We start from the raw sequence: 14,293 nt of genomic DNA on the forward strand, positions 1-14,293 counted from the left end.
CTGATTTTACATTTCTAGTCTGTCTCCATATCAAAGACTCCCTATTGTCTTCAGGATAAAGTCAAAATTCAATATCCTGGCCATTAGGGTCCTTTAGGAACTTATCTATACCTACCTTCCTAGCATAATAGAATCTTAACTTGTTTTGCTTTTTTTTCTACTTGATATTGGCTTACTTCTGTTTGTTTCTTTGTTTTTGTCCTTGGCAGATAAATGGTGACAGGACAAAGCTTTAAGAACGTGGCCTAGAGGCCAGGTGTGGTGGCTCACTCCTATAATCCCAGTACTTTGGGAGGCCGGGGCATGCAGATCACTTGAGGTCAGGAGTTGGAGACCAGCCTGACCTAATATGCTGAAACCCCGTCTCCACAAAAAATCCAAAAAATCCAGGTGTGTTGGTGCACTCCTGTAATCCCAGCTACTTGGAGGCTGAGGCAGTAGAATCGCTTGAACCTAGGAGATGGAGGTTGCAGAGAGCCCAGATCACCCCACTGCACTCTAGCCGGGGTGACGGAGCAAGACTCCTTCTGAAAGGAGAAGAAGGGGAAGCGGAAGGGGAAAAAGGGGAACAGGAAGAAGGGGAAAGGGAAGGGGGAAAAAAAGAAAAGAGAAAAGTGGCCTAGGAGGAAATCCTACCTAGTAGCTATTTCCTGAGAATTGCAGAAGTTACCATTATTAAAATTTAGTAGGCTGGGTATGGTGGCTCACGCCTATAATCCTAGCACTTTGGGAGGCCAAGGTGGGAGGATCTCTTGAGCTCAGGAGTTTGAGACTAGCTCAGACAAGAGTGACACCCCTGTCCTTACAAAAATATCAAAAAATGAGCTGGACATGGTGGCATGCACCTGTGTTCCCAGCTACATGGGAGGCTGAAGCTGGAAGATGACCTAAGCGCAGGAGATGGAGGCTGTGGTGAGCCATGATCATACCACTGCACTCCAGCCTGGGTGACAGAAAGAGACCCTGTCTCAATATAAATAAATAAATAAATAAATATAAAATTTAGTAGCACAGTACTTTCATGTTGGTCATTAAAGAGCAGTATTCTCTAGATTTTTTTGTTTGACAAATGTTGGTCAACTTTCAAGTAGGGATTCAAGGATAACTTAGATACAAGAATCAAAAACTATACCTGTAGGAACAGAAAACTTAAATTTGTGATTTGGACTAGCTGCTCTGTGCTATGCCCGAAATGATCTAAATAGGTTTCTAACTTTTTTGTTTCTTTGTTTGAGTTGTTTGAGTCGCTCTGTCACTCAGGCTGGAGTGCAGTGGCATGATCTCGGCTCACTGCCTCCCAGGTTCAAGTGATTCTCCTGCCTCAGCCTCCCGAGTGGCTGGGATTACAGGCGCACACGGCCACACCTGGCTAATTTTTTATTCTTTTTGGTAGCGATGGGGTTTTACCATGTTGGCCAGGCTAGTCTCAAACTCCTGACCTCAAGTGATCCACCCACCTAGGCCTCCCAAAGTGCTGGGATTACAGGTATGAGCCACCACACCCAACTGGTTTCTAACATACTTTTAAGCATTATAAATGCTTTAACTTGTCTGCAGGGCTGATTCAAATTTCAGATTATGTTTTTGCAACCCCTGGTTCAGATCAAAGGAATGACAATCCATACTACCCACAACCCCACTATTCACCTCTACACCATCCTTCCTACTCACTGCAAACCGTTTTCTAACACGAATTTCCTTGGCTACATAAGTATTGTCTCTGTCGAACAAGGACTTTGGGTCATACATTTTGTGATTCCTCAGAGTTTAGTTCAGTGGGTCCTGTCCACACTGTGGTGCTTAACACCATTGACTTGATTTGACTTTGAAAGAGGAACTCTCCACTTACCTCCAACCTCTGCAGATTCCACTCAAGGATAATTGTGAATTGTGGTTTTTTATTTACCCCCCAGAGTTTAATTATTATTTGCAATATTAATTTCTTTTGGCAGGCAGTAGTAATTTTACAAATCTCTTTTGGAGCCCAGAGAGAAATGTTTCCACTTGAGATAAATGTTTGGGTAACAACAATGAAGAGAGAAAATATTCAGACTTTTTGTGATTCTAATTCACTTGCAAGTTTTACTTTTTCTGCTTTGAGATATTCTGTAGCTATGAGTCCTTAGGAAATCCACTTTGGTTTACTTATAATAATTTTAAGCAGTATTCTAAAATGAAACAAAGTAAAACAACATGTTGTTTCATTAGGTTATTGTAAACATTTAAAAATATATATATAAGGCTGGGCGCAGTGGCTTACGCCATTGCACTCCAGTCTGGGCAATAGAGTGAGACTCTGTCTCAAAAAAAAACAAAAACAACAACAACAACAACAAAAACACACAGAAGAAACTCACAACCAAGAAATAACAATGGTAGGTGTTCTGGAGTACACACTTTACAAAGTTGTTTGTTTGTTTGTTTTTGGAGTTGGAGGTGAGGGGAGGTGGGAAGGTGAAGTTGGAGGTGAGGTCTTTGTTGTTGTTTTGTTGTTGTTGTTTGAAGCAGGGTCTCACTCTGTCACCCAGGCTGGAGTGCAGGCCGCGATCTGGGCTCACTGAGGTCTTGATCTCCCTGGGCTCAAGTGATCCTCCCATTTCAGCCTCCTGAGTAGCTGAGTAGCTGGGACTACAGGTGTGTGCCACCACACCCAGCTGAATTGTTTTGTTTTGTTTTGTTTTTATTTTGTAGAGATGGGGTTTCACCATGTTGCCTAGGCTGGTCTCGAATTCCTGAGCTCAAGCGATCTGCCTGCCTCAGCCTCCCAAAGTGCTGGCATTACAGGAGTGTGTTACTATGCCTGGCCATCAGAGTTTTACCTTGTTAGTTTGTTACCTACTTTTCAAATTTAATAATAGATGACACACCCTTTTCTATGGTGATTTAATTGCTCTAACAATTTCTTTGACTATAACAATTTATTCTTTTATGGCTTCATAATATATTTAACCAAATCTTATATTTCCCATTACTGTATAATGCTACGAAGACAGTTCTGTAAATAAATATTTATCTGAATCTCCTATACAGCCCTACAGGTAGACTTCCTGAATTGAACGTCATGATATTGCTGAAGCTGTTTTTTTTATAGATGGTGGCCGGGCACTGTGGTTCCCACCTATAATCCCAGCACTTTAGGAGGCCAAGGGGGCAGATCCCTTGAGGTCAGCTGTTTGAGACCAGCCTGGCCAACATGACAAAACCCCATCTCTACTAACAATATGGAAAAAAGAAAACGATGGTTAACATTTATCTTTAGAAAATTTGTATCAACTTGGCCTAGCGCAGTGGCCCACTCTTGTAATCCCAGCACTTTGGGAGGCCGAGGCAGGTGGATCACATGAGGTCAGGAGTTCAAGACCAGCCTGACCAATATAGAGAAACCCTGTCTCCACTAAAAATACAAAAATTAGCTAGGCGTGGTGTCACATGCCTGTAATCCCAGCTGCTTGGGAGGCTGAGGCAGAAAAATTGCTTGAACTGGGGAGGCAGAGGTTGTGGTGAGCCGAGATCGTGCCATTGTACTCCAGCCTGGGCAACAAGAGCGAAACTCCGTCTCAAAAAAAAAAAAAAAAAAAAGAGAAGAAAATTTGGGTCAACAGATACTCCTATGAGTGCTATGGATTTTTAGAATCACCATGATAATCTCTTTCCACTGCCAAATACTGTGTGTGTGTGTGTCTGTGTGCGTGTGAATTAGCAAATATTTATTGTGTACTTCCTAAGTTCTAGGCACAGGAAGGGTGAACAAGGTAGAGAACTTACTTTTATTTTTTAATTTTTAATTAATTACTTGTTTTTGAGACAAGTTCTGGCTCTGTCACCCAGGCTGGAGTACAACCTCTGCCTGCCAAGTTCAATCAATTCTTGGGCCTCGGTCTCCCAAATAGCTGAAATTACAGGTGCCAGCCACCACACCCAGCTAATTTTTGTATTTTTAGTAGAAATGGAGTTTCACCATGTTGTCTAGGCTGGTCTCAAACTCCTGACCACAAGTAATCAGCACGCCTTGGCCTCCCAAAATGCTGGGATTACAGGCGTGAGCAACCGTGGCCAGCCTGTTTTTATTTTTTTATTTTAAGACTAGTCAAGTGCACTAGTGAGAAGCGGGGAAAAGTAGAACAGAGAACTTGAATCTTATTGATGGAATTGCGCAATGAACGAATTATATAATTTCAGGCTGAGTTATATGCTATAAAGAAGTGTAAAGCAGTATGTGTATGCATTTGTGTGAAACTGGACTGGGGAGTGGGGTATCATTATTTTATTTTTTTAATTTTAAAATAATGTACTATTTTTATTTTATTTTATTTTATTTCAACAGTTTTCAAGAAACAAGTGGTTTTTGGTCACATGGATAAGTTCTTTAGTGCTGATTTCTGAGATTTTGGTGCACTCATCACCCGAGTGCTGTACACTGTACCCAATATGTAGTCTTTATTTCTTACCTCTCTCCCACCCTTCCCCCCAAGTCCCCAAAGCTCATTGTATCATCCTTATGCCTTTGCATACTCATAGCTTACCTCCCACTTATGGGTGAGAACATACGATGTTTAGTTTTCCATTCCTGAGTTACTTCACTTAGAATAATCATCTCCAATTCCATCCAGGTTGCTGTATGCCATTATTTTATTCCTTTTTATGGTTGAGTAGTATTTCATGGTGTATATATACCACATTTTCTTTATCCAGTCATTGATTTATAGGCATTTTGGTTGGTTCTATATCTTTGCAATTGTGAATTATGCTGTTATAAACACATGTACGCAAGTGTCTTTTTTATATAATGACTTATTTTCCTTTGGGTAGACACAGTAGTGGGATTGCTGGATCAAATGGTAGTTTTACTTTTAGTTCTTTAAGGAATCTCTGTACTGCTTTCCGTAGTGGTTGTACTAGTTTATATCCCCATCAGCAGTGTAAAAGTGTCCCCTTTTCACCTCATCCCATCCAGGTCAACTTTTTTTTTTTTTTTTTTTTTTTAGAGATAGGGTCTCACTTTGTTGGCCATGCTGGTCTCGAACTCCTGAGCTCAAGTGATCTGCTCACCTTAGCCTCCCAAAGTGCTGGGATTAGGGGCATGAGCCACCACACCTGGCCCAAAGTCTATTTTTTTAAAAATTTTTATTTATCTATTTATTTTTATTTTATTTTATTTTATTTGAGACGGAGTTTTGCTCTTGTTGCCCAGGCTGGAGTGCAGTGGTGCCATCTCGGCTCACCGCAACTTCCGCCTCCCAGGTTCAAGCGATTCTCCTGCCTCAGCCTCCTGAGTAGCTGGGATTACAAGTATGAGCCACCACGCCCGGCTGATTTTGTGTTTTCAGTAGAGATGGAATTTCTCCATGTTGGTCAGGCTAGTCTCAAACTCTTGACCTCAGATGATCCATCCTCCTCGGCCTCCCAAAGTGCTGGCATTACAGGCATGAGCCACCATGCCTGGCCTCTTATTTTTTTATTTTTAAATTATGGCTATTTTTACAGGAGTAAGGTGGTATACCATTGTGGTTTTAATTTGCGTTTCTCTGTAATTAGTGAGGTTGAGCATTTTTTTCATGTTTTTTGGCCATTTACATATCTTCTTTTTTTTTTTTTTGAGACGGAGTTTTGCTCTTGTTGCCCAGGCTGGAGTGCAATGGTGTGATGTCAGCTCACCACAACCTCCGCCTCCTGGGTTCAAGTAATTCTCCTCCCTCAGCGTCCCGAGTAGCTGGGACTACAGGCATGCACCAACACGCCTGGCTAATTTTGTGTTTTTAGTAGAGACAGGATTTTTCCATGTTGGTCAGTCTGGTCTCAAACTCCTGATCTCAGGTGACCTGCCCACTTTGGTCTCCCAAAGTGCTGGGATTACAGGTGTGAGCCACCATGCCTGGCCGGCCATTTATATATCTTCTTTTGAGAATTGTCTATTCATGTCCTGTGCCCACTTTGTTTTTTTCTTGCTGGATAGTTTGAGTTCTTTATAGAGTCTGGATAGTAGTCTTTGTTGGAATGCGTAGTTTGTGAAGATTTTCTCCCACTCTGGATTATCTGTTTACTCTGCTATTTCTTTTGCTGTGCAGAAGCATTTTAGTTTAATTAGTTCTCATCTATTTATCTTTGTTTTTATTGTTGCATTTGCTTTTGGGTTCTTGGTCATGAACTCTTTGCCTAAGCCAATGTCTAGAAAAGTTTTTCTGATGTTATTTTCTAGAATTTGTATGGTTTCAGATCTTAGATTTAAGTCTTCAATCCATCTTAATTTTTGTATAAGGTGAGAGATGAGGATTCAGTTTCATTCTTCTACATGGGGCATGAGAATTATCTCAGCATCACGTGTTGAATGGGATGTCCTTTCCCCACTTTGTTTTTGCTTGCTTCGTCAAAGATAGGTTGGCTATAAGTACTTGGCTTTATTTCTGGGTTCTCTATTCCGTTCCATTGGTCTACATGCCTGTTTTTAGGGTATCAGTATTTTAGACAGATGGTCAGGGAAGCCCAGTATAAGGATGCTGTATCAGAACAGAAACTGTTTCTAAAACTAAGACCTTTTTATTTCAGAAACCTTTGAATGTGGACAAGTGTATAGAGGAAATAAAAGTTACCTAATTAACTCATATTTAACCCTAGCAATTTGGTTTCTTTTATCGTTTAATGTGTTCAGTTTTTGTTTTCCTATACACATATCGATATATTCTTAGAATACTACTGGGCCAGGTGCAATGGCTCATACCTGTAATCTCAGCACTTTGAAAGGGAGGCTGAGGTGGGTAGGTCGCTTGACCCCAGGAGTTTGAGACCAGCCTGAGCAACATAGTGAGACCCTATCTCTTTTCTTTTTTTTTTTTTTTAAGATGGAGTCTTGCTCTGTCGCCCATGCTGGAGTGCAGTGGCTCAATCTCGGCTCACTGCAACCTCTGCCTCCCAAGTTCAAGCGATTCTCCTGCCTCAGCCTCCCAGGTAGCTGAGACTACAGGCACGTGCCACCACGCCCAGCTAATTTTTGTAATTTTTAGTAGAGATGGGGTTTTGCCATGGTGGCCAGGCCTGACCCGGCCGTGGTCTTGAATGCCTGACCTCAGGTGATCTGCCCATCTTGGCTCCCCAAAGTGCTGGGATTACAGGTGTGAGCCACTGTGCCCGGCCAAGACCCCATCTCTACTAAAACTACAAAAAATTAACCTGGCTTGGTGGCAGGCGCCTGTGGTCCCATCTTCTTGTGAAGCTGAGGTGGCAGGATAGCTTGATCCCAGAAGGCGGGCGCTTTAGTGAGCTGAGATCATGGCACTGCACTCCAGTCTGGGTGACAGAGTGAGATTCCATCTCAAAAAAAAAAAAAAAGATATTATTGAACATACGGTGCATACCATAGTAGCCATCATCAATTTTTCTGACCAATGGATCTAGTGAGGAGGCTCTGTGCTTGGAAACTTAAGGTTTTCTTTTATGGGCTAATATGTGGGCTGAAATTGTTACAATTGCAACAGTCCTTTGTAATTTGGTTTAAAATATTCACTTTCTTCCTTCTCCTAAAGAGGCAGAGTGGGATATATATGGCTTTTTTTGTTTGTTTTTTGATATGTAGTCTTGCTCTGTCACCCAGGCTGGAGTGCAGTGGCACAATCTTAGTGCTCACTGCAACCTCCACCTCCCGGGTTCAAGCAATTCTCCTGCCTCAGCCTCCCAAGTAGCTGGGACTACAGGCACATGCAACCACGCCCGGCTAACTTTTGTATTTTTGGTAGAGAAGGGCATTTCACCATGTTGGCCAGGCTGGTCTCAAATGCCTGACCTCAGGTGATCCGCCTACCTCTGCCTCCCAAAGTGCTGGGGTTACAGGCATGAGCCACCAGGCCAGGCCAGATTTGTTTTTTTTTAATAAGTGGGTTAAAATGTATTCCCTTGGGTGAAAATATGTGCAACATTTTAGATATCACTGGAGAAACCACAGAAGACCACAGGATAGGGACTAGGCATTAATAGTGTTGAGATGAACACTATCAGTAGCAAAAAAAAAAAAAAAAAAAAAAAAAAAAAAAAACTTGTCAAAGCAATCTTGCAAATTCTTGGAGGATATCCTGCCACCTCTGGAAAAAAGGAAAAAAAAAGCCACAGTCAATTCTGTCTCTGTCAGACCTCTAAATAGCACCTTTCTCTTCCACAGATTTGCAAAACTAGGAGTCTTTTCTGACCTTTTTCTCTTGTGTATTCCTTATCCCAGTGCATCAGCAAGTACTGCTGGCTCTACCTTCAATTTAAAGCCCAACTCCAACCACCTCTCACCACTTCCATGGTTACCACCAGGGTGCCCAGCACCTTTCTGTCACCTGATTACTGCAATAGCTTCTTTAAAACAATTTTTTTATTAATAGATTAACATTTTGTGTATTTTTTTTCTTTCTTTCTTTTTTTTTTTTTTCCGAGATGGAGTTTCCCTCTGTCGCCCAGGCTGGAGTGCAGTGGTGCAATCTTGGCTCACTGCATGCTCCACCTCCCAGATTCCTGCCATTCTCCTGCCTCAGCCTCCCAAGTAGCTGGGACTACAGGTGCCCGCCACCATGCCTGGCTAATTTTTGTATTTTTAGTAGAGACGGGGGTTTCACCATATTGGCCAGGCTGGTCTTGAACTCCTGGTCTTGTGATCTGCCCACCTCAGCTTCCCAAAGTGCTGGGATTACAGGCGTGAGCCACTGCGCCCTGCCCATTTTGTTTATTTTTAGATTTTTTTAAAATAATTTATTTCTATTTTTATTGTCCTTTCCCACACATTCTGAAGATTATTGCAATGAATTTTTTTTTTTTTTTTAGCATCTGGCCGCAGCACAGCCAGATTCTAATTGGCCTGCTTTTGTACTTGCCTCCTCTCTCCACCCCTCACCCCAGGCCCCACACGTCCTTCTCCCCTCAGTAATCTTGTCCTCACAAAACATCAAGAGCAACTATATCTATGTATCAGTTAGGGTATAGACAGGAAAGAGATGCTCACACAAACTGGCTAATTTCAGACAGTTTAATAAAGGAACAATTTACAAAGGTAAGGACAGGTTTGAGGGAAATAAAAAAGGAATAGAGCAGTATCCCAGAGTGCAGGAAGTGGTTACAGGGAATGTAGACAGAGAAATAGCCAGGCCTTGGATCGGAGCTCTTTGATTTCCTTCTGACAGTCCAACCCCTCTTCCCCTCACCCCTGGCACAGGGCAAGGGAGGAGAATAAAGAGTGGATCTGGAGGGGCAAATAGAAGAAACTCTTTTAAAATGTAAATCAGAGATTTTTATTCCCTTTTCTGAATCCCCTAATGTATGCCCATCTCAGTGTTTAGAGGGATATACCTTTTTTCTTCCCATGGTTTTCTTTTTTCTTTTGAGACGGAGTCTTGCTCTTGTTGCCCAGGCTGGAGTGCTCTTGTTGCCCAGGCTGGAGTGCAGTGGCACAATCTCGGCTCACAGCAACCTCCGCCTCCTGGTTTCAAGCGATTCTCCTGCCTCAGCCCCCGGAGTAGCTGGGACTACAGGCATGTGCCACCACGCCTGGCTAATTTTTGTATTTTTAGTAGACAGGGTTTCTCTCCATGTTGGTCAGTCTGGTCTCGAACTCCCGCCCTCAGGTGATCCGCCCGCCTCGGTCTCCCAAAGTGTTGGGATTACAGGCGTGAGCCACCGCTCCCAGCCTGGTTTTCTTAAAGAGAGATTATTCCTAAGCACCTCCTGTTCTTTCTGTCTGCAGAAAGACTCCGCTTCCGGAAAGATGACTGACTTACTGATTGATACATGTGGAATGGAACACCAGGCCTGACTCTTGACCGTCTTGGGAAGGAGTCAGCTAGCAGAAAGCAAATATTCTGTTTTGCTCTGTTGTCAGGTAAGCCTTCCTCAGGTTCTTTCCGTCTAATATTGGGGGTTTAGGATTAGGAAGTCCCCTTAGCTAACAGCCTAAACAGCATCTAACAACTGGACCTTTACCTGTAATAAAGTTGATCTGCTGGTTTCCATCTTTACTTTGAAAAGGAACTTCATTCACTCACTCACCAAGTGCTTTTTTGAGAGCCTGCTTTGTGCCAGATACTGTTCTGCTGCTAGGGATACATTCAAGAAGGGGAGAAAAAGAAAAACAGACAAAAATCTCTTGCTTTGTTGTACTACTTATTTAAAACCTGGGTGGAGAACAAGGACACAATTTATTGCGGGATCTCTTCTGAGACCTTCAACTTTTTTCTCATTTATTTTTGAGATGGAGTCTCGCTCTGTCGCCAGGACGGAGTGCAATGACGCGATCTCGGCTTACTGCAACCTCCGCCTCCCAGGTTCAAGCGATCCTCGTGCCTCAGCTGCCAGAGAAACTGTGACAACAGGCGCCCGCCACCAAGCCTGGCTAATTTTTTGTGTTTCTGGTAGTGACGGGGTTTCACCATGTTGCCCAGGCTGGTCTCAAACTCCTTAGCTCAAGCGATCCGCCCGCCTCAGCCTTCCCAAAGTGCTGGGATTACAGGCGTGAGCCACCGCGCCTTGGCTGCCTTCAACTTTATTCAGAGCAATGTGCTCATTAAAATACAAAGTTCTGGCCGGGCGTGGTGGCGCTACCCTTTGGTCCCAGCTACTCAGGAGGCTGAGCCACGAGAATCGCTTGAACCCGGGAGTTGGAAGTTTGCAGTGAGCGGAGATCCCACCACTGCACTCCAGCCTGGGCGACAGAGCCAGACCCTGTCTCAAAAATAAGGAAAGGAAAGGAAAAAGGAAAGGGAAGGGAAGGGAAGGGAAGGGAAGGGAGGGGAGGGGAGGGGAGGGGAGGGGAGGGGAAGGGAGGGGAAGGGAGGGGAAGGGAGGGGAAGGGAGGGGAAGGGAAGGGAAGGGAGGGAAGGGGAGGGGAGGGGAGGGGAAAGGAGGGGAAGGGAGGGGAAGGGAGGGGAAGGGAGGGGAAGGGAGGGGAAGGGAGAAGGAAGGAAGGAGGAAGGAAGGAAGGAAGGAAGGAGGAAGGAAGGAGGAAAGGAGGAAGGAGGAAGGAAGGAAGGAAGGAAGGAAGGAAGGAAGGAAGGAAGGAAGGAAGGAAAGAAAGAAAATAATAAAATCAAATCAAATAAAAAGTACTTCTCATAGCCTACAAAGCTCTTCCTGGTATGATCCCTGCGCCTTCTGTCCTCATCTCTGGCATCGCTCCCACTCCCTTTCTGGTCGTGTTGGCCTTCGTGCTGTTGTTTGGTCACACCAGGCATACTCTCTCCCCTGTCCTTTGCACATGCTGTTCCCTCTGCCTGGACGGCTCTTCCTGTACATAGCCACATGATCTGGTCCCTCGCTTCTGTCAGGTATCTGTTTACCTTCACAGAGAGGATTTTCCCGTCCACCCACAGAAAATGAACCCATCTCTGTCTTTGTCTATTTCCCTTCCCCAATTTCTTTTTTCTTTTCTTTCTTTCTTTCTTTTTTTTTTTTTTGAGGCGGAGTCTCACTCTTTCGCCCAGGCTGGAATGCAGTGGCGCGATCTCAGCTCACTTCAACCTCTGCCTCCCTGGTTCAAGCGATTCTCCTGCCTCAGCCTCCCGAGTAGCTGGGACTACAGGCGCCTGCCACCATGCCCGGCTAGTTTTTTCATTTTTATTTTTATTTTATTTTTAGTAGAGATGGGGCTTCACCGTGTTAGCCAGGATGATCTCTATCTCCTGACCTCATGATCCGCCCGCCTCAGCCTCCCAAAGTGCTGGGATTACAAGCGTGAGCCACCGCGCTTGGCCCCCAGTTTCATTTTTCTTCATATCACTTATCACCACCACATATACATATACGTGTTCTGTGTTCCTCCTTGTCTAGCCCAGGGGAAACACTTTATCTGCTTGCTCTGTTGACAATGACTGTGAAGATGCACATATACTTGTATCATGCTTATTTGTTAGCCAGACAAAGTTCTAAATGTTTTACAATGATTACCTCATTTAATATTATATCATATCACCTCATATCAACCTTCTAAGGTAAGAACTGTTATCGTCTATACTTTCTAGATAAAGAAACCGAGGCACAGAGAGATTACAAAATCTGCCCAAGGTCACAGAGCTAGTAAGGGGTGGAGCAGATATTTAAACAGAGTCAGATTGTATCCTTGATGAGAATTACAAACAGGAACAGAGCAAAGACGTGGTTTTGTTCATGTTCTACCCTCAGGGCATGGAATAGTGCCTAGCACTTAGTATAAATGAATGAATAAATGAAAGAATGTTATCTGTTTCTTAGAATTATTTTGAAGATTAAAAATAGTCATGTAAAGGGCTTAAATCAGTCCATGGCACATAGTCAGAGCTCAATACAGGTTAAGAAAAAACAGAACTTCTGGTTAACTTTGGTCTGTATCAATACCCTCTCTCTTTATGTTCTGAACAGTAATTAGATATTGTAATGGGTTCTCAACTTAAAATTTGAAGAATACTTCTCAAGCTATGCTCAAATCTATCAAATGTATATTGCTAGACTCTGAAATGGACTAATGTCTTCAGTGCTAAAGTCAAATAATGGGATTTTTCTCAACTCTCAGAAAACATCAAACAAGTGAATATGATTTTCTAAATTTTAGGTGTTTCTCCCATGTATTTTTCTTAAAACATTAATTACTACATCTTATCTGCTGGGTACAAGAGTGAGTGAATAAGCAGCAAATACTAACAGGAAAAGATGGAAAGAGCCCTAGTTGGAAATCAGAAAGCAGCCATGGTTTATTTATAAATATAAGATCAAGGGAATGTGATTTACAACACCAACATTGAATATTCTTGAAAAAGAAATTAAATAAATGCATAAATATTTGTTTACCTGTCTAGGTATCTCCATTTAGATTTAGATATGTAGATACATTTTTTTGTACTAACTCAGAGTTTTTGGGATTGAAATAAATACATCCATATTTTATCATAACACAAGGAGCACCTTTAATTTCAGGATATTCTGCTTCCTGAACAAGTTAAATAGCCATTGAACTAGGAAAACAAAAGCAAAAAGTAAAAACCTGGCAAACTCAGTGTTAGAGATTTCCCACTGGCTCCCTCTCCACTTAAATGATGAAACCCACACGAATTTTAGCAGAACTGTATTTGCAGTGTAACTTTGGTCTAAAGTTTCTCTCCACCCAAATGGAACTCAATCAAATATCTGGATTGCCAAGAATTATAGTTCTAAAATTTTATTTTATTTAATTTTTTGAGATGGAGTCTCACTCTGTTGTCCAGGTTGGAGTGCAGTGACATGATCTCAGCTCACAGCTACCGCCACCTCCTGGGTTCAAGCGATTCTCCTGCCTCAACCTCCCCAGTAACTGGGATTACAGGCACACGCCACCACACCCGGCTAATTTTTGTATTTTTAATAGAGACGGGGGTTTCACCATGTTGTCCAGGCTGGTCTCCAACTCCTGACCCCGTGATCTGCCCACCTCGGCCTCCCAAAGTGCTGGGATTACAGGCATGAGCCACCGCACCCAGCCTAGTTCTATAATGTCATTCAAAGACTGTAAAGATAACTCACATAGATCATTAATTTTTTAAGTATAACTATCAAAAAAATTATATTTTTTGTTTTTAATTTATAACAGTTATAAAAGAAAAACCAACATACGTTTTTCAGAAGTTACTCAGGAGCCTAGTGTTATCTTGCTTAATTATTTTTGCACAGTGGTAGTTTCAATCCAGGCACTGGATGGCAAGAAAAATTTGCACCTTGAGAGTAAAAATGTGAAAAATCACATGTCATTTGAAGGGCCTAATTATACTTTTGGAAAGGGCACTGAACTGTAGCTATTTTCATTAGTGGGCACTGACTGCAAATTCCCACTTCAATAGAGCTTTGCTATTGCCCCCAAACCATGCCCTTCATGTAAATATTAGTGCAATTTCTACCGCAAGCAAAAATCATGGGGATATTAACCAGATCTCCTTGAACAGTTTCACTGAGTTCCTCCTGGCTGCAATGAATCTCCCCTAGCAGTCAGCTGAAACATGTTTATTTAAACTATTTAAACATTCACTTGGTGCAAGGTAGAGGAGCAGCAGCAGCAGCATGTTTAACAGTAATTTTCTTAGCAAAAAAGGGAGAAATACACATATGCATTTATAATAACTCCTTCTTACTTTACAGAAAGGTGACACATCCCAAATCTAAAAAAGGGAAAGATAAAAAATTTTCCTCAAAAATCACTTTTCAAAAAAAACCAAAAAGCAAACAAATAAAACCCCCAAAACTTGGAATGTCCTTGTTCACTAGTTTTCCTTTCCTCTTCAGTGTTGGAATTTCATCTCTCTTTCCATTGTATCTTTCATGTTGGTACATCCCCTTA

This window comes from Pongo pygmaeus, chromosome 4 (assembly GCF_028885625.2).
Source record: "Pongo pygmaeus isolate AG05252 chromosome 4, NHGRI_mPonPyg2-v2.0_pri, whole genome shotgun sequence".
NCBI classification, from domain to species: domain Eukaryota; kingdom Metazoa; phylum Chordata; class Mammalia; order Primates; family Hominidae; genus Pongo; species Pongo pygmaeus.